The sequence below is a fragment of the Urocitellus parryii genome, unplaced genomic scaffold, assembly GCF_045843805.1.
Source record: "Urocitellus parryii isolate mUroPar1 unplaced genomic scaffold, mUroPar1.hap1 Scaffold_210, whole genome shotgun sequence".
Taxonomy (NCBI): domain Eukaryota; kingdom Metazoa; phylum Chordata; class Mammalia; order Rodentia; family Sciuridae; genus Urocitellus; species Urocitellus parryii.
This window is the reverse complement of record NW_027552345.1, coordinates 173,074-195,340: the sequence shown is the minus strand read 5'-3', so window position 1 is coordinate 195,340 and position 22,267 is coordinate 173,074. Positions and strand designations below refer to the sequence as shown.

Genomic DNA, 22,267 nt, shown 5'->3' with positions numbered 1-22,267 from the left:
AAGAAGAAAAGATTAGTTTAAAAAATACTTGGTGTGTCTACATTTAAAATGTAGTTAAAAATGTTCAGTTTCATATTTGTGACTCTCAAAAGTATACCCCTTTTTCTAATTATTATACGTTATCCTAGTCTCAATGTTAGTTGTAATCTCTTCTACAGACTTACATTTAGCCTCTTTTAGTATTTCTTGAAAAATGTCTTTCTATAACATGTAGCTCTTCACCTGTAATCCTATGCATTTATAATCTAACATTTCAGGGTAATTTTAATTTAATGCAGTTCAACAACCATATAAAAAGGATTTTTATATTCAGACTGGACCATAATAAAAGAATCCTATGTGATATAAAACCATTATGCTCATTCACTAAATATTACTTCTCATTAAACTCTGATTATATATTGCCAAAGACAAGGATCCAGGAAACCTGTGAAAATAGTCAATAATATTCTATTATTTCTCACTACTCTTAAACTACTTGTGGTTTATCTTTTAGATAGGGAATATTTTTGGTTCTTAATGCATAATACTTATTCTTCTTCATTTTCAATCTTATAAATATTGAATTCAGTACTCTCCTGAAAGTGACTTTTTAAATTATTTTCCTGTATTTTTATTATGCTAATTCTGATGATTCCACCAAAATAAACCTTGAAGGCATGTTTTATTGTCACAATGCATTGAAACACGAAAGAGGTTACCAACTATTCATTACTTTATATCATTTTAGACATTTCAAAAAGGCACTTAGGTAATGCTAAATTTTTGATTAAATATCAAGGATAATATTCATTTTCCTTTATACTATTTACTTAAATTAAGTCTCAATGATTATGTAAATATCTTAGTTACTATAAAAGTACTATCAAGGTCTCTGTCACATCCAAACATTTTCTTGATTTGGAGATTTACAATTTATCTTATAAAAAACCCATGCTCAAAAAAAAAACCACTTTTATTTCTAGTAAAGTTTGGATTTTCATCAAATATGAAATAGCCATCAGATCTTGTACCAACAATCAGTAATTGATTTTCATGGTTTGCTTATAAGAGCAAATTATTTTTAGGACACATTTTTTCAAAGTTACATAAAGTATTCACTATAGTTTTTCAGTTTTTCTTATAGCATATTTTGTTCATCAAAATCTTTACTTATTTAAGTGATATCGTTTTAGCTGCAACCTTAGATATTATTCATATATTCTAATTTTATGTGTAGTTTACGTATTTTAGTATGATAATCAGTGGTATTACAACATTTTAAAAAATTTTGTGGATAAAATTATGTAGACCACCACCCAATTCACTCATCCAATTCACTCTACTGCAAACCAGGATAGTAGAGGTTTGAAAACAGATTCTTTAAACCAGACAACCTGGATTAATGCCTCAATTTAACCCAATAATGGCCATGTGAGTCCTAAGTAGATTAAACTTTTTGGTTTGGACTTCACTACCACTAAAGGGAGATTATTAATAGTAGCTATTTCTTAGGATTATAATGTTAATAAATGAGTTAGCAATCTGACATGTGGGAAGTATTTAATAATATTTGTTAACTAGTATTATTATTATATGCTTAGAACATGTTTGCTATAAATTTATTTATTTTTAGTAAGCATTAAGAAAATTTCCAAACACTAGAATTTCTAACTTGTCCTTAAAACAGCATCTGTTTTTAACAGCTTGAATTCAGGAACAAATCAAATGTCACAAAATCCACCCACTGTAAGTGTACAACTCAATGATTTTAATTAATTTAGATATTTGTTGCACCATCAAAACAATATTTAAGAAATTTTCATCACCCCAAAATATCCCTTTATGCCTGTTTGCTGACAATCCCAGAAACACTCCTAATCCCAGGTGACCACTGATTTTATTTCTATGTCTATAAATCTGTCTTTTAAACACATTCTGTAGAGATGCAATCATATAATAACAACCTTCTGCATCTGGCTCCTTTCACTTAACATAATGTCTTCAAGGTATATCCATGTCGTTGCATGTATCAGTAGCATGCTCCATTTTACTACTGAACAGTACTCATTTTATTGCTGAAAACCACGCATTTTATTTATCCGTTCATCAGTTCAACAACATATGGATTATTTCCAGTTTTTTTACAACCATGAAAAATGTTGCCATGAAAATTCATGTAAAAATATTTTTTCAAACATATGCTTTTATTTCTCTAGGGGAGATGGATAGGACTGGAAATAATGTGTTGTATAATAGATTTACATTTAACTTTTTAATAAATGTCTCTAATAAATGCCAAAATGTTTTCCAAAACTTTGGAAGTACTTTGCCTTTCACCAACAATGTGTAAGTGATGCAGTTCCTCCACATTTTGGACAACACTCGGTATTATCTGTCATTTGATGATAGCCATTCCTGCAGTATCCATTTGTGCTCTCAATTTGTACTTTCCTAATGCCAAATGACAGTTAGCATGTTTGTGTATGTTCCTTGCCATTCCAATATTGATTTTGGTAAAATATTTATTTACTGAAAGCTCTGTCCAGCCATTATTATTTTAAAGTTTCTACTATAATTTGAATCAATCTATTGGTCCACCAGGGGAATATCATATATAATAGTTACAATGCCCTCAAAATCCACTTTGCTTAGCCAGATATGGTGGTGAATGCCTGAATCCTAGCAGCTTGCAAGGCTATAACAAGAGGATCACAAGTTCAAACCCAGTCTGGGCAATGGTGAGGTGCTAAGAAACTCAGTGAGAGCTTGTCTCTTAAAAATACAAAGTAGGGCTGGGGATATGGCTTAGTGGTTGAGAGTCCCCGAGTTCAATCCTCAATATCCCCCTCCCCCCCAAAAAAAAATCCTCTTTTCTCTGCTTATTCCTTTCTCCCTAACAGCTGGCAACCTCTGATCTTTTTACTATGTTCAGAGTTTTGCCTTTTTTATGCAAACTATCTATTTTGGGTATTGATTATATCAGTACAAGTTCAAGGACTATAACACACACACAACAAATATTAATATATTATTTGTGGCACAGGATGTTAATGTGAGGTAGTTGTGCTCATGTGGGGAAGGGAGTATATAAAAAAAAAATCTCTATAACTTCCCTCAATTTTTCTATGAACCTAAATTTTCTCTTAAAATAAAAAAAAGAGATCCATATATCTGGAGCCTTAATAATAAATAGTATCTATACCATGCTCAGAATACAATGTAAATATATGAATACTCTAAATTCATGTATACAAACATTAATCCTTAAATGAAAATTTAGGTCATTAAATTAAATCTGTCTATAAATGAAGTGAAATGTAATATATCCTTTAACCCAGTTATTTCACTCACAGATTTAAGTTTAGGGAAATTCCTGCGCAAGTTTGCAAGGATACATAGACATGGATGTTTTATTTTGGCACTGTTCACAGAAGTGCCAGAATTAGGATAATCAAGAGAAGTTGGAAGTTGGAGACAATGTTAAGAAAATGAATAAGTAAATTATACTGGATTTGTACATGGATACATGTACAATCACCATTATATAAACAATTTCATATGTATAAAATTGAATTATAGCTATATGAATTAAACACAGAGAACTTATTTAATGGGACATACTTTATATGATAAGTACTTTTCAAAGTACATACATAAAACTCATTAGACAACTGCATAAACAGAGAAGTGGGGATTAGGGTTGAAGAATAAGAAAAAGGTGAGTTAGGAGAATAGGGTGAGACAAAATGCAGAATATCATGAGATGACCTCTGTGTACCTGAGATGAACACAAAAGAGAAACAACTACAAATTTATTTACCTAAATAAAATTTTTTCACCAATTATTAATCATTTTAACCTGTTAGGAAAATAAAGTCTATAAATTTATTTGTTTATTATTTTCATTGTACTTACTTAAGATGGAGAAAGAAAAGTATGGAAAAACATTCTTTCTCATGGTAACTCAGAGAGTGGAAAAGCATAAATAGAACAATGATCATGGATGACTTCTTGAGTAATATTTTATCACCATTTTCTCTCATTAGAGTAAATACAAGAGGAAAAAATGTTAGGAAATAAAAGTATAAAATCATTCCAGAGGAATAATACGCAGTGTAAATAATTCCTCCTTTTTACCTCTAGTGACAAAAATCATGGAATTATTTTACAAAAAAGCAAAAAGGAGAAGAAATATCTGAATTTTCTTTAACTGATTCCTTTTTTTATTTTAACTTCATTGTGTAGTAGAACGGATTTCTCATTTTGAAACCAACAAAGTGTGGCATTTTGGCTTTCCCACTCTAACCTTGTGTGGATTTTCTATTTGCATATTCCATCTCAACTGCAGTATTTCTCAGTATCAAGGACTAGATACACAGCAGAGATGTGCTTCTTAATGTATCATCTGTTCACAATGGTTTTGCATAATGGCTCTGATTTGCTTGGAGATGTGCAGTTAATCACAGCAATCCATACAACACGCTATAATGTTCCACACTTAAATTAGCTCTTCCACATATTAAGGGGAGGGGGAGGGGAGGGAAAAATTCATCAAGAGGTTAAAGGAGAATTCACATAGCTTTTCCACAACTAATATGTCATAAAATATTAAATGACAGTTCATTTAGTCTTACTGGCCCCTTTCATTAAGAACTTTTTGAAGAGTAAAGTATGAATAAATTCTACACATTTTTTGTTGCAGTGGGAGGGAAATAGTTTATTTAAAACAAGGGCAAACTGAGGAAAATGTATCCTATTTTAGTCTCAAATTTAATGCATATGTTCTTCATCTTGGCTTTCAAAATCTAAAATTAGCATAGATAACTGGACATGCTACTGTTTTAATAAAAATATCATTCATTATAATATTCTTTAAAGATCACTATTGAACCACAGTTTGCTATTATTTCACATTTAGAAATATCAATTTTATCTGTTTAATTTGATAAGGTAAACTGTATAGAGAAAACAACCTATGCTGATAGCACAGAAATTTTTTTATTAAAAATTTCAAATGTATTAAAATTTGTTTATGCTCAGTCTTTGTCAGTCCTAGATACTTTTTCTCTTTCATAAAAATAATTTTTAAAACATATTTCTGATAGTATTTAAAATGCAAACAAGTAATATTAAAGATACACTAAGACATTATTAACAAATAGAGTTAGCATCTATGGCCTAAAAAAAGGTTAAGAAACGTGATGGAGAAAAAATACTAAATGGAAATCTGGGATCTAAGCCCAAGCAATTTAACTTCAGGGAGTGTATTTTTAATTAATATAATAGGCTGTCAGTAAGACCATCTGCAGAGAGATTGAGCTTGATTCTGAGTACTGATCGGAGAATAGGACTAAGGATGGTCAGAATGGAGAAGGACATACATAAGTTTATACAACTTCCTGTTTTACCCTAAAGTGCATACTTCAAGTGAATTTCTCAAGTACATTTAGCTTGGAATATATGTTAGCACTGCATATTTGTCCATTGATAAATGAAACTGATAACTGAATTATAACTGAATGAAAGGTTCAGAAAAATAGGGGGGGGAGACCAGAAAAGAAATATTCAGACCTTTCTTTTAGATATTTTGCTGACATCAAATTTCTTTATATATCATGAAGTTATGATTAGGATGAAGTTATGATATGATTCAATGTATTATGCTAACCAAGGTATAACTGATTGCATGGATTCTATGACCTATATAAAAATGAATTAAATTTTAATCATTAATTTCGTCATGACAACAATCTTTATTATAACATAAAAAATAAAGATCCTTTTGGTTCATAAGTGTGATGATTACTGAGTGTTCAAGTGGCTGTTCTGGGAGATGTGCCTTGCTCTGAACCTTGTTACCATATCTGCACATTACCCATCTGTTGTTAAAAAAAAAATGCTATGGAAGATATTTTTCTTAGGTAAATTTAAACTCCTTCATTTTCTCCTGAGTTCTTATTTCTTTTTAATAAATGATATGATTCCACCTTACTCTGATCTCCCCTCCTGTGGCCCATTAGTCACCCTAGAAAATGTCTAAAAAGAACAAAAAATTATCTTTCTTATTACCTTCCAATACCTATCATACACATTCGTGTTCAATTTTCAATTTTTTATCTTTTTTTCATTTTTTTACAGTTCTATAACAACTAAAGGATAAAGTCTAACTCTAAATAATGACAGATCTGATCGTTCATGATCTCTTTCCCCTCTATACATAATTCCAGGATATTATATTTTCACTTCCCTGAACACAGTTGTTTCAAAATGTGTTCAGGCTTCATCTCCTTGGTAAAAATTTACAGACTAGCCCTGGCAAACTACCCTAAAAAGAGTTTAATTATTGTATTTGCACATAAAGGTGAACACTAAAAATTTTCATTATGTGGACTCATCATTTTCAGTATGTTAACAGTACTTCTATGAAAGTCAATGTTAATTTTTTTCTTATAAGCATAAATACCAAAAGAAGTTTATAGATAATTCTTTCAAGTTATTAATGTACCAACTAAGTATAACATAACTAACTTTATCATTTACACCATTTTCATTAAATAGATGGAAGGCTGATGGCTTTGATAAGTAGATAACACAGAAAACAAGATTCAGGGAGGGAAGGAGAGAAAGAAGCACACAGGCAACTGCACTTAAAGAGTAGCTTTGAGTACTAAATAGTTAATTTTTCAACCAATAAATCTCTAAAACAACATGGATCTGAAAGTTTTTATAATTCTTACACATTTTTTAATGCTAAGTCAAGAACTTTCACAATATTTTAACAAGAAAATGTTATTAATAAATTTAAATCTTTCATAAAAAATTAAAATATACTTTTCATAAATGTAGAAAATTATTCCCTAAGAAATTGACTAATCAAATTTTCTTCAAAGAAAATATTTAAGAAAGTAACTGAGAAGATGTTTTATGTTCAACTTTAACTTTGAAATGCCTATATTGAAATAAAAGAAGTACTAAAAATACTATTTCTCATTCTTCATATAGTTTCCATAAATGGTTTTTATATATTATATATGAATATATAAGTATGCATAATATTATATTGTGTATACTGTATATATCATATATATATTTTATATATGTATAAATATTTATACATTATATAATTATAAATAACTCTTAAACATCTATATATCTATATATGTTATATGTATACACAGCTTTCACAGCAATAGTTCATATCAATGGCAGCAATGTTTCTTTTCAAGATAATCTATCTAGTATGAATGATGAAACAAAAGCCTACTGGCTGATAGCTGTGAAACAGCAAATGTCTACCAGAAAAAAAAGACAGGAAGTAGGATAGGATGGCAGTTCAATAAGGCTCTGTCACATAAATATAGCATTCAGCAGCCAATACTTAAAGCAACCCACTAAACTGTTAGCCACTAGTTGTGGTTTTCAGATCTTCTAAAATTTAGATTTAGGATAAATTGCAATTTTCAATTTTTCTTTTTTTTCCTGCTTTCTTTGTCCCCATGTTCCACCCCTTTTCTTTTCTATACTTATGGGAGGGAACAAGGATATGGGCAAAAGTAAAAAAGAAAAAAAAAAGCAACAACATCAACAAAACCTCTCTCCATTAGATATTTTGTGGAGGTCTGAAATTGTATTTAAGTTCATGTTACATAACACTGAATCAAGAAATTACTCTCTCACTGCCATGAAGAGAAAATAATTGTTTGCTTTGTAACAGTATGGCAAATTGGGCTGTGGTTGTAGCTCAGTGGTAGAGCGATTGCTTAGCATGTGTTAGGCACTGGGTTTGATTCTCAGCACCACATATAAATAAATTAAAGATCCATCAACAAGTAAAAGAAAATAGTAAAAAAAAAAAAACAGTATGGGAAATTAAAGAGGTATATAACAGGACCTAAAGGCCAAAAGAAAACTTGTCTGACAATGAAAACACAGAAACAATATAAACATCAGATTATATTTACAAAGCCTAATGAAGAAAAGCAAAACCTCGGTGGTACAGTTAATAATAAGACTTTTTACTATTTTATATTTTTTCCTTTGTTTATTGTTAGTGCTGGTGGTGCTGAGATTGGAAACCAGGGCCTTATGCATGCTAAAACATGGGAATCTACCATTGAGATACAACCTTAGTCCCAGTGTTTTTATCCTTTAGATTGGCATATGGCCTGATAAAATAAAATAAGATCCAAGCCCAAAGAGTACAATGCAGAACAAATAAAGTAAGGGACACAAGAAAAAGAGTATTAGAAACAAAGCCCAAAAGACATCCTTATTGAATGCTGCCTTGAAGTGTAATATTAAGCCATGTATCACCCTAAAAATAAGATGTTTTAAACTAATGTCCTCTTTCTTGGAAAAGGTGTCATTTTTTGACAAAATAAAAATTTACCCCACTCTATATCGATACAGATTAGACTGAGAAATGCTTTCTTAAAATTCTATTTTTTAAGCTTGAAAAAATTAAATCATTAAGCATTATTATGAAGGAAAATCAATCTCCACCATATTATGTGAAAATTTTAGCTTCAAGAAATCCATTTACTGATAATTCCATTCCATTGAATATTTACCCAGTGAGTTAGCGTGGCTACATCTCAAGGTTATATTCTAAATAATCTTTTTGTAATAATAAAAACTAAAAATTACATGTTTCTATATGCAAAATATAGAACAGATAATATTTTAACAAATTTGGGCAAAAATTTCTCAATTACCTAAGTTAAAGATTCATGGATATATTAAATGAATATCTCATGATACACATTAGAAACCACATTTAATCTTAGGAGTCGAAACGGTGTGAAGAGATATTACCTCATTGTAAATTTAGAGCGAAATATTGCTTTACTATTCTCCTGAGTTGCTTATATATCTAGCATTTCAACTGTGCATGTTGTCTTGGTGGACTTGTTCCACAGACAACAAAATATGTGAGAAAGAATAATTTATAAAGAAGAGAAATTTATTTTTTACAGTTCTCTAAGTCAAAGATCAAAATGCCAGCAGATTTGGTGTGTGGGAAGGGCTACTCTCTCCTTGCACAGCAGTGCCTCCCAGTAGCATCCACAGAGCTGAGGTAGAAGCAAAAGGGCACAGGGTGCTCTCTTCAACCTCTCTCACAGGGTCACTAATCCCATTCACAAGGGCCCTACCTCCATCACTTAATCACCTCCTAAAGACCCAGTCTCTTAACATGATATATTACACTGGAGATTGAGTTTCAACCTATAAATTTTGAAGGACACTGACTGCAGGACCTGTCAGACATTGGAAAATGTCTACAGTAGAAGGAAAGTCCCACCCAGCTGCATAGTGATATCTAGCCCACTTTGTTAGCTTTCTACTTTTCTGGGAATCCCTTTTTTAACTCAATCCTCCATACAAAATATATCTCTGTGATCTCTAGAAAACAAATCAATGACATCATTAGTTCATTGATGAAGATACAAATAATAGGAATAAAACTCCACTATAAAATTTCAAAGTAAACTAAGATCCTTCTTATCAGGATATCTGTACCCCCCAGGACAGCGTCCTAGGGTTTTCCTCAATCCACTGATTTGGGCACCCAGTTTGCAGGTGATTAGAAATAATAGCTAGCATTACAGATGAGTCACAGAAGAATGTATTAAAAATAGAAGTGGCAGCCGAGAGAATAGCCACATAATTCAGAAAGACTGTAATTTTACTATAACAATATGTTTTCATAATGGTAATTCTTAATCACCAAGAAAAATGAAATAATATATTCTGTAATTATTGCCTTCTTAATTGTAATGGGAAAATAGTGATGATCACTTTGTAAGAAGTAGTTCATTTAAGAGGATACTTGTAGATTTTATTTGACTTTAAACATTTTGGCACTTGAACATGTAGGAATCAGTATATTAATAAAAATAATTTATACCAAACTACCCATTCATTATTTAATAACACAAAATATATTGACTTTCAATTTTAGGTCTAATTATTTACTACTGTATTCTTTATTAGATACTAGAGGAGACAAACTATATTCTCAGAAGGTGGTATAGGAAAACAATATATTTGAATGCATATACATTTAAAATATTTTTTAAACTCTGACATAAAGGATATAACTATATATATATATATATATATATATACACTAGAATACTGGGCTAAATAAAATTACTCAGAGGCTCACATTAATTAGATTGATATATTTAATTATCTTTTATTTCTGTTTCTAAACATATATTCACCATAATTTTATATATATTTTAAGGGAAATATTTTTTTGATTTTCAAGACATTTGGGTGATTTTGAATTTGCTTATCACAAGATTGTAATGGTAAATACAAAGTAAAGCCTTCACTATGTAGAATGAGAACTCGGATTTCCAGCACTATTTCTCAATGTGCTATTTTGCACACTCAATGCTACCAGAACATACAATAGCTTCTTGTTTCCTAAGCTCACCATGTGTTATAACTTAGATATGAGGTATCTACCAAATGTTCATGTGTGATACAACGCAAGGAAGTTTAGAGGTGAAATGATCGGGTTATAAGAGCCTTAACCTAATTGAGTGTATTTAATCCTCTGTTAGGGATTAACTTGTGTGAAAAATGTAGGCAGGTGGGGTACAACTAGAAGAGGTTGTCATTGTGAGCATGCCTTTGGAGTATATATTTTGTTCTTGGTGAATAGAGGTCTCTCTCTGCTTCTAGGTGGCCATGTCCTGGGCTTGCTTTCCATCATCACATTCCCTACCATGATGATCTTCTGTACCATCTCAGGCCCTGAGGAATGAAGTTAGCTATCTATGGACTGAGACCTCTGAGAGCATGAGCCTTAAAATAAACTTTTCCTCATCTAATTGTTCTTATTGGGTCTTTGTGTCACAGCAGTAAAAAGGCTGACTAAAACACAATGTACTCTCTCAAATCTATAAATTCCTCTCCTCTGGAATGATCCTATAAAATAACCTGACATAAAATGGCTGGGTTCAAAGATCACTACTTCTATGAAGATCGTCTTCTCTTTCTTCAATCAGAAAAACTATTCATGAAAAGCCTAAGACCTGAGAGAAATTGCCCATGAGAATTCTCATAACATAAATCAATAAACAACTTCAAGAACATCTTTATTGCAAGTTTAATAATGCACTACGTCTTATATAGTGGTCTTTAGTACAGGCAATCTCATCATCTCAAAGCATAGATCTACATGGACTGGTAATTTATAGTTGAAAAGTAAAAATCCCTGATAGCCAGGCTTATACAGGGATACAATGCAAAATATCAGATAGTACAGAGGTTGTTCCCCAGATCTAAGGTTGTTTTGAGACTAACTGGTAATACAGAATTGTTCTAGTTTATATAAGACCATAGCAGCTGTATGTTATTGTAAATTTGACTTTAAGATTTTATTTAAAGGAAAGAATAGGCAGCTTGAAAACAATTGATCCAGAAAATGGACGGACTAGCTTTTTGCTGAGCCTCTCATAGATTTGGGGGCAGCAGCAAGTTAGATTTTCCATTATTCCATGTTGCCAATTACACTGTGTTTACATTCCTACAGACAGTGGAGTTTGGGGTAGAGTTGATATGTTTTTGTTAAATCCCAGCCATTGTAATGAATTCCTAGAATAAAGCCATCCACTTCCTGTGAATTAGCCAAGAACAGGCCCACAGGGAGGACTGGAATTATGCTAATTAAATAATGATACACATCAAGAGTATATTAAAAACCTTGCCAAAGAATATTATTTACAAGGTTCAGAAGTAACATTTTATTTTTTCAAATAGAATCTGTCATTATTAAACATATAACTACATTGCAAATAAAAATTATTAGCAAATGACTTATTCTACTCTTTTCTTACGTATTCATGATTGTTGGGAGTAGCAAATGAATGATGATCCTTGAACTGTCTGGAGACAGAGGTGATGCCCCTCCTGGGAACTCTGGGGTGCAAATGCATCAATTTGAGTCTGCCCACCTGCTGTGGTGCTGCCCTGTTCAAAGGGAAATTCCTTGCCAGCCATGGATTACCAGTCCTTAACCTTGGTTCAAATGCCAGCTACCAGGGGTAGAGAATTATGGGCACAAGCTGATAGTTCTAATTGGACTGTTTATACCCTCAGTTTGGGTTCTGTTTATCTTGAAGAAACTGTCTCACAATAAATCCTTTTGATGTTTAAACCTATATAATATATGTATCAAACTTGCTTGTTGACATTAGTTCCCTATCAAGGTTTAGTGACCCATCAGGCCCCAGTTTTTTCTCTATTTGGGTATCTGTTTGTCTTTTCTCCATCCCCTCACCTCCCAATCCAGAGACCTGAAGCAATGGCCATGCAGGATAAGGCACATGCTCATAATCATTTGAGCTGTGTAAAATGCTGGGATAACATGAAGAACTGTAAATAATTCTGTTTTTATCATTTATCATCATCATCATTGTAATCACTTCAATTTGTTGGTCCATCTTGTATGATAACCAGTTATATATGTAAGTTTTTAGTTTAATGATAAGGAAAATTATTCTTCAGCTCCATCTGGCCAGATTTAAAACAAACTCTTATAATTTAACTCAGAATGTTTCAAAATTCTAACTACAAAAATATATGCATTTAGAAAACAGATAAGGTGAGTAATTTTTGTTTTTTTAAATGTGCGCATGTATATAGAATTTACATCATAAATATTACAAAATTTAAGTGTATAAATGAATATCATTTAGAGGAAATCAAAGTAATGACAAAATTTAGTTTACACACTCTTACAACTGTTGAACAATTGAGCAACTGTGTAGCTCGGCTTTTTTTTTTTTTTTTTTTTGCCTGTGCAAACTATTGGCAATAATAATCTAAATCAAATTAGGTCAATACTCTGATTAATTTTTTGATAGTGAAGAACCGTTTCTTCACTAATACCTGTGCCACTATAACTTTTCATTACAATATTTTTATTTATTTGAAAGCACACAAATAATTTAGTTTTCTCTTTTTTCTCTACACCATGACAGTTTGAACCTATTTCTTTCCATTCACAGAATCTTTCTACAACAAAAGAGCAGTGAGATCTGTGCAAATTAGTTTCCCTTGGGTTCACAGGATGCCTTGCAAGTAGACTGCACACATTCTACCTGCTGCCTCTGACTCTTGTTTGCCAAGATCTGAGCTATCTTAAACATACAACACCAAAAAAGGCCAAAAGTAGAAACCTCAATCTATAATGTAATTGAAACTCTAATGTCATCTCACTTGGCCTCAGCATAGACAAATCCCACATTTTCTATTACTATAACCAATGCATAATTATATTCTATAATGGTTTTGTAAGAGAATGTATCATTTCTCTTTATACATCAATACAGCTTGTGCATTAATGGCTATAAGCACTGGAAATATGAATGACCTTTTAAAGCACATGTATGTACCATCTGTGCATTATTGTTTCATAATCACATTATGTTTAGTTTAGATGTATTTCAGCAGTTGCTACAAGGTGAAAAACATTTTTACATTGACTAATATTATATATTATGATCACTTTCTGTGGGAAAAGTTAAAGAGGAAAATTGAAAATATCTAATGATTACAACTTTAAAAGTATTTTTCTTTTGTGTATTTTTCTGCCTGAGCAATTAAAATGACTAATTTGATTTTATTATTAATACCTGGAATAATTCATTCCTTGAATGCCAAAAATTTACAGGTTATAATAATATTTTTAAAAATTGTCTTGATCTACCACAAAGACATTATTGTAAGTCACATTAAATTTATGCTCTTATCAATAAAAGACATGCCATTGTTTGCTCAGAAGTAAAATCAGATTATGCCTTCTTTCTAATTTATCTGTGCCATATCTTATATGTTATTTATAATAAATAAATTTTGATATAACTGATATTACAAAATATCAAATGATTAAAAATTATAAAACATTTTTTCATAGGAATCAAACTTTCAACATACATTGTCAATATTATGAGAAATTCCTGGACAATCCAGTAGAAAGTGTTAATTCTCAAGAATTATGTTGAGTGAGTTGGGATACATATAAAAATGGTATAAAAGAACAAGTTCATATTTTAAAACTTCAAGAGTTGTTTTGAATTCCACTTTTGTCATAAAGTCTACTTCCCTGCATATCAAAACTTGAAAACTTATAATTTTTAAAATATATTTACATATGTCTATATATGTATATGTACCTATATTCATATTTTAAAAGAAATTCTTATTCGTGTTTATATATTTTGTGCAATATTCCTTGTGCTTATTCCCAAATGCTTTCAATCATTGCTATTTTTTTTGTTTTATCTTTTTTATTGGAAGATGAATGTACAAAGTACTTGAAGAAATGAAAATAATGTGTTGTTTTTAAGAACCAAGGATTTCTGCCGGAACTAGAAAGATGTGCCTGAACGTGGTAGTAGCTCTCTCTTTTAAGTATAGTATGTTACTGAGCAGAAATGTTTTGACAACACAGGCAGCTTGCAAAGGTTAGGTAATAATTGCATTGCAGATTGCAGTCCTGTTTGTAGGGCAAAAAGAATACACGTGAGTTCAGTACAGGTGAGTTCAGTACAGGTGCAGATAAAAGGCAGAAGGGTATTCAATCACTGGCTCCTGCTTCTTCAATCATACATGTTACTTTTTCCCTTTTCAAAAAAACAGGCTCATATTTTTGTCATAGTGTAAAAACAATGAGGTTCCTCTCATAATTTTATTATCTTTGTGCCACAAAAGAAGGGTGACATATATTATGTGAATTTAAAACATTTATTCATAACATAAATCTATCATAATTCTGGAACAAAATATTTCCCCAACATTTCAGAGTCTTTTTGGAGCTTGCCAAATCACTGCTTTGTCCTCTACCAGAGCTCTGTAATAACATATTTGTGAAAATGATATTTAAGAAATGACAGCAAGGTTGATGAATTGGTGCTGGGTTATTGTCATTTCCTATTCATTTTTTTCCTGTCCCACACCAAAGAAATATAGTGAAAAATAGCTTTATATCCACGTACTAGGAAATGAACCCAAGTCTACATTGATTTCAGCTGAGAAATTAGGTGTATTGCTCCTGTATTAGTCTGAGATGCCAAGTCCATGAAAGGAATTATAAATCAGAAGTGATATAAGATTGATTTTCTGCAATTATACCAATAGCCTATAAAATCACTAAAGAAATTCAAATGTGTTTCAGTGGCAATACTACTGTTTTAATTCTAACTTCTGTGAGTGTTGATTTAGGTTTTTTGTTAGGTAAACCAGAGGCTGACAAGAGTCCACAGAAAAGTTGGCAAGCCACAGATAATTGGAACTCTCTCCTTGTTTTCTGAGTCAGTGTTTCTTGGGTGGAACCCCAAACCTCTTTCTAGTAGTTTTCCAGATTATGCTCAGGCTGCTGTTTGGGGCACCATACTTTGAGAGTCACTGATGTAAAGTATTAACCAATGAGACCCTTGGAAGCTAAGAAAAACTTATTTTCAGGTGGAAGAGAGTGTGCACTCATAAATTACACATATTACAGGAAAACGTAGGGTCAGTTACTATCTTCAGTTTTTAGACAATGTTTACTTCAATCCTGGCAAATTATGGCTATTTTAATAAAATGTATTTTTATTATTAATTTCTCAGATATTCTACGGAATACAGGATTATTTCATCGATTCACTGATTTTGTTTAGTAAATAAATATTCCACTAGTCCCAAGGAACATGAGTTATTTTTCTGTGTTGGTAGTTTCTGAGGATGGTGACGAGTGAGCATTTTAACAAGATTAATCAGGTAAATTCTTGGAGAAGTAGACATTTGACCTGGAATATATGAAGAATTGAATTTTGCAAGATCTAAGAAATAAATGAGCATGAGTTCAAGTTTCTGAAGTAAAAACAAGCTTGACCTGAGTGGAATGGTTTTCAGTTCATTAAAAAATGACATACAAAGTGCTATGTGGGTAACAATTAAGATGGAGCTAGAGTTTTCACAGAAAAATAAATTAGAAATAGCTAGTGGAATTTATGTATTCAATAATGCAAACATTTTCACAGAATGGGAAGAACCAGACTCAATCGCATTTACTAAATGAGTCACAAGCACATACAGGAAGATGCCAAAGAGCTGGGCTGTCTGCTTAGGCAGGGCTATCTGAGATCTCACGCTGGATTGTTAAACACACACAAAACCAGCCTGTTCATTTACATTTGAGAATTTTCCTACCCTGGAACTGGAATATTTATGTTCTGTTCACTCTCTATGAAATTCTCATTGTTAAGATGTATGAGGAGTTGAATTTCAGAATAAATTACTCTTGACAAAAATGGAATCAGAGTAAATTAAAAGGGGACAATAGTATTGCAATCCAACTGACTTATTTGAGCCTCTATGAATCAAGTCAAATCCATGAAAGAGGATATATTTTTATAGTAGCTAGAGAGTATAACAGTTCCTTCACCTTGACCTCAGCTGAGAACACACTGGAAATTTAACATCAAGTTCTTACTCTTTTGGCTGCTATTCTCTAGTTTCTGTACAAACCATCAACACCCTCTGCCAAAACATTTATTTTTATTTTTTAATCAGAAGGAGTATGACACAATTTTCTAAGCCTGATTTTAGATTTGCCAATAAAGTGACGCTTTCTGAAGAGTTTTCCTGGGTCACTATAATATGCTTCTCAGGAATCCTCAAATCCTTTAATTACTCATATATTTAGATTTTGTGATATCATTGTTTATAGCAATGACTAAACTCTCTAATTTTTTTATAATTTACATTTTAGAGTGCTGCCTAATTCTATTTTGTGGTATACTTTATAACCCACATGTTATCAACTGAATTTTGAACCCCCCAAAGTCCTAACTCTCATTACCAAAGACAGTGACAACATTTGGAGATAGGTCATTTAAAGAAGTGATTAACATAAAATGAGGCCTTTGGGGTGATCCTTAAACCAATGTGATTTGTATCTTTAAAGGAGGAAAATTGAACACAAGAAGAGACACCAAGTATGTATGCACTCAGAGTAAAGACCAAGTAAAGGCAGAGAGAGGCCTGGGGAGAAATCAGTCCTGCCAAACATTGATTTTTGGACTTTTAGCCACCAGAACAGTGAGAAAACAAGTTCCTGTTTTAGCCACCCAGCATGTGGGACTTTATTATAGCAGCACTGGCAAATTCATATACCTCATCATTTCTGACTGCAAAATCATTAAAACAATATGCATTACAGTGATTGAGATGACATTTGATTCCATGAGACAGCCCTTTGTTGGAGGGGGGAAGCCAAGGAAGAAGAAAAGAGGGGAACAGCCAGTGAATGCAATTTCTTTCTGTTATAAACAGAAATAAAATCAAAAGATGATAGCTAAGTATATCGGTCTCACATGCTCGCCCCCTCTTTGTCTCTCTCTCTCTCCTCTCTTTCTAGCCCCCCACATCCCTAAACCAAAAAAATTTTAAAAATCACCTGACAAAAAAGTATTCCTAGTAGAACAATGATCTACAGATTGAGGAATTGAGGACTTTTTTTGAATTCCACAATTATTGAGAAGACACTTGCAACATATTAACAATTTCCATAGGAGTGAGAAATGTCAGATTCTATCTTTTAGAATTAAGAATAGCATTTTAAGACAGTTGTGCTCTAGACTACAGTTTTCAATGTGGCAAAAATTCTCCTGCTTTTATGTGACATTTAAAAAATATTTTTAAAATATGACTTTAGTCTTCTGCTACTCAGTAAGCCTTTGGAACCTGGCAAGGATTTGTGAAGTGCTCTTGCAAAACAAGCATATAAACATGAAACATTTCTGTCAGCATGCAGAAACAAGAGAGACTAAAACAAAGACGGTTTTCCATCTTGATAGAATTCAGGTTTTTTATGGTGGAAAAAGTAAAATATTTTATTTGTTGGTGTCAGTTTTATCATTTCATGATATATCCTTACATTCTAGTATTATTTTAATTTCTTTAAATCCTGTGCATGATGCTAATGATTCTAATAACTTGTCAAACTACATTTGCAGTTGTGCTAATTACATAAAATGTACATATATTAATAAAAAAATAAATAAAGTCATGCCAGGCACCATGAGGCATGCCTGTAATCCCAATGCCTCTGTAGGCTGAAGCTAGAGGATTACGAGTTCAAAGCCAACCTCAACTAAAGCAAGGTACTAATCAACTCATTGAGATCCTGTCTCTAAATAAAATACAAAACAAGGCTGGGAATTTGGCTCAGTGACGAAGTGCCCCTGAGTTTAATTCCTGGTACACCCCACACACACAAAAAAAAAATAAGGTCATAAGTACATAAGTATTTTCAAATGTGTTTGGGCTAATAATGCAGTTTAAACTAACAGATTATGTATTTCATAAAGTACCACTAAAAATATTTGCAAAAACAATCCAATTGTTCTTGTTATAGAAAAATGTCATTTAATTAAATATCATATGAAACTGTTTTAAAAGTGTAAACTGTTAACTTTTTATTAAGAAAATGTTGAACAGGTATGATGGTTCACTCTTGTAATCCCAGTGGCTCGGAAGGCTGAAACAGGAGATCACAAGTTCATAGCCAACATCAGCAATTTAGTGAGACCCTGTCTCAAAATAAAAAATAAAAAGGAATATAATTTAGTGGTTAAGAGCCTCTTGGTTCAATCCTTCATTAAAAAAAAAAAAAATTAGATAGCCCCAGTAAAAAATCATCACAGAAAGAGACAAAAGTTTGTTAAAAATCATAAAAATCTCTAAATGATGGTGAAATGTGAGGGACATTATTATCCAAAGTACATGTATAAGGACACAAATTGGTGTGAATATACTTTGTATACAACCAGAGATATGAAAAAATTGTGCGCTATATGTGTAATAAAAATTATAATGCATTCTACGATCATATATAAATAATATTTTTTAAAAAACAGAAGATAAAAACAAAAGATTAAAAAAATAAAGCTCCCATAACAAGTATCTCTTTACATAAAAAAAAATCTATAAAGATTCTATATTCAAGGCCAGGCACAGTGGTACACACCTATAATCCCAGCTACTCAGGAGGTTGAGGCAAGGAGGATAGCAAGTTCAAGGCCAACCTCAGCAATTTAGGAAGTCCCTGCCTCAAAACATAAAAAGGACTGGGGATGGGGCGCAGTGGTCAAGTGCCCCTGTGTTCAATCCTTAGTATCAAAACCCACAAAAACATACAAATAAAAAACAAAGATTCTACATTCAGATTGTTATGTGAATGTCTTAAATTGCAGCTCCATTTGAATGCTAAAAATAGATCAGAAGCCTCTGTTGTGATGGCCTGTAATCCCCAGGGCTCCGGAGGCTAAGGCAAGAGGATGAATTTAAGGCCAGCCTCAGCAATTTAGCAGGGCCCAAAACAACGTAGGGAGACTGTCTCAAAACAACAACAAAAAATTTTAAAAGGGCTGGGGATATTGCTCAGTAGTTGAGTAACCCCTGAGTTCAATCCCTGGTAACTGTCCCTCAAATATCAAAACCAAGAAATTATAGGTATATAATTATAGGGTATAGGGTAAACAAGGAAATATAGGGTAATTATAAGGTATGGGAAATACATTGTGACATATTCAACCAAATATTTTTGAACCTAATTTTCTTACCATCAAAATTTGAAATGATAAATTATGAGGGAATTCTGAATATGTGTGTGGAGATATATGAATATACATATATATGTGTGTTTGCATTGACTATGTACATTTTTCTATAACAAGAACAAGTAAATTGCTTACTTTTAGTATTAAAAGAAATTCATTCTTGATTAGCAAATATTTTTATTGGCAAAACCATATAATTGTCCAGTTGATAAAATGTAGCTGGAGATCTCTGAGTTTACATGTTGCAGGGATAATCACTCATTGAATTTTATAAAATAATTGAAGTGTGTGAGTTATGACACATTCTGAGGTCAGAGAGGTCTTGTAAAGCAGTTCTCAGGACCCCTAGATTCCTTTTCATGATCCTAAGAAACAACCATAATCTTCTAACCAATAAATATAATTTTGCTGTTTCTCACCTAAAAATTAAGATTATTGTCTAATGGTAAATAAAGCTGAAATGTAGTTATAATTTTTTGTTCTATGACCTTGGATTGTTCATGTACTAATTTTCTTATTTTTCTACTATTTATAAAATAAGGATTAAGAGACAAGCCTTCTAGCTCAAAGGTACCAAAATGAAAAAAATTGGTACACATATACTAACCAAGTAACTGTTGACTTTGTGTAAGTGCTTTTTAAGAAGGTACTTATTTATAACATGAAAATATTATCGTTTTCTCTTTCACCTTAGGAAAGTCATAAGGGAAGGATAAAACTATTAGTTGTCAGCAAAATTCAGAAGTTATTTTAATAAATTCCGTTTTAATTGCTTCAATTATTTTTTTAATATTTGATCAGTTGTTTAGTATCATGACCATAACTTAATAAATAGGAGGGAAGGCAAATGAGAAATACCTAGAAGACTTAATTATAGACTATGATATTATTAAACATCTAAGTCACAGCAAAGGGCATCATGTTTAATCTTTCCTTAGAAAATAGAGTAAAAATATTAGAAAAAGAATTGGAGCTATAAAGAATTTTTTAAAACATTAAATCCAGACCTTCCATTTGATAGCTGAAATTAACTAAGCCAAATATTACAGTTGATTAGTAACCCATAGACTAGGACTTAGGTTCAGTGTTTATTCTACCAACCACATTATGGTATCTTCAGAAGGAAATAAGTTAAAAGAATCTTCCTGAAAGTATATGACAGGTTGAAATGATGGTCTTCTTCATCAAGATAAACAAAAAATTTGACTTTGGTTTATCAATAATGTAAGATTATACATATATCTTATACATTTTCAAAAATCACCTGTGAGCCTATTTTCATATTTTTATGCATCTAGTTTAATGAGTTACATATGATTAATATTTCTTATTCAAAACTTAAACAATGCTTATATAATTTGTATTAGAATATATTCAAATAATATTCAGTTAATATCAAATTTCTGGTAAAACTCTTCTTGACCTAGTATTGAAATATAGCACATTCTTTACTTTGCTAAACTAAGTAACTTCCTCTACACAATCTTTCTCTATATATTACTTGTTCTTCATTCAAAATGTTTATTTTACTCTCTTTGTATATTGTGTTATCATAACCATCTTTTAAGCTTTTTATGTAAGTCATAATGATTTTAATTCATTCAATTAATATTTTTGATTTGAAAATGCAAATATTGCTATTGTAGGCTAAAAATAATACATGTCCTTCACATAAAAGGGAGAGAAAAGTTTAGGGGAATGAGTTTTACTGAATATATGCAAGGCCCGTGATTCTTGACACATATTATTTAAAGCTTTGTGTACATATAATCCATTGGAAGATACTATTACTCTCTTTTTATTAATGAGGAAGCTGAATTTAACAAGTTGGAGATATTGGTAGTAAAATGCCTGGAACTTCATTTGACTCCAACATTAAAATACCTGCCCTCACACTTGTTCTGAAATTGCATTAAAATTTTCAAATTTATTTGATGTATGCTTCATTATAATCCTTGAATAAGCCTATGAAGTAAAGGCACTTCTTATTTATTATGCCCATTTTACAGAAAATAATGGTGATTGTTCAGGGTCTAAAGGAGAAGCTTAGCCACACCTAGACACATGAAAGTAAAATCAATGCACATCAAACACACATAAAAATAAAGTGGTCTAAAAATAAATCACTTAAAAAGTAATGACCACTATATTTGACTGCAGATATCTCCTGAGCAGCAATGAACCTCTGTGGAAATGTCCATGAATCATTGCCTCTTTATCTGAGTTTATTTGACCTTCATTCCGACATGGACTTCTATAAAAGAGAAGCCTTACAGAATACTAACTCTTACTAAAAAACACTTAAAACTAATTGCATATTATGTGTAAGTTATAAATACATAAACTTGCAATGATCAACACACAAATAAGTATAAAACTGAAGGTGAAATTTTACTGTGAACCATATGGATATATTCTGCTCGTTTCTCTTGTACCCCTTATCCTTGGGGGGGGGCACAGATATGTATGTGTACACACACACACACACACACACACACACATGTGTATGAGTATGTGTGTTCCTGAGTTTAGCTACAAGAAGACTGAGAGAAGGAAATAAGGATACATTAGGGGAAGCCCTCCAAAATGAAGAGTGTGTTCTTAGACTGCAACATAGCTCCTCCTCAGACAACTTGGTATCTGTGGTAAAATGTCCATGAGAC

At 31.7% G+C, this 22,267-nt stretch overlaps 1 pseudogene; it reads left to right on the top strand.

The window, feature by feature from the left end:
- The first annotated feature begins 5,758 nt into the window (after positions 1-5,758).
- LOC144251779 (small nucleolar RNA U13) lies at positions 5,759-5,867 on the top strand (annotated as a pseudogene).
- The last annotated feature ends 16,400 nt before the right edge of the window (positions 5,868-22,267 follow it).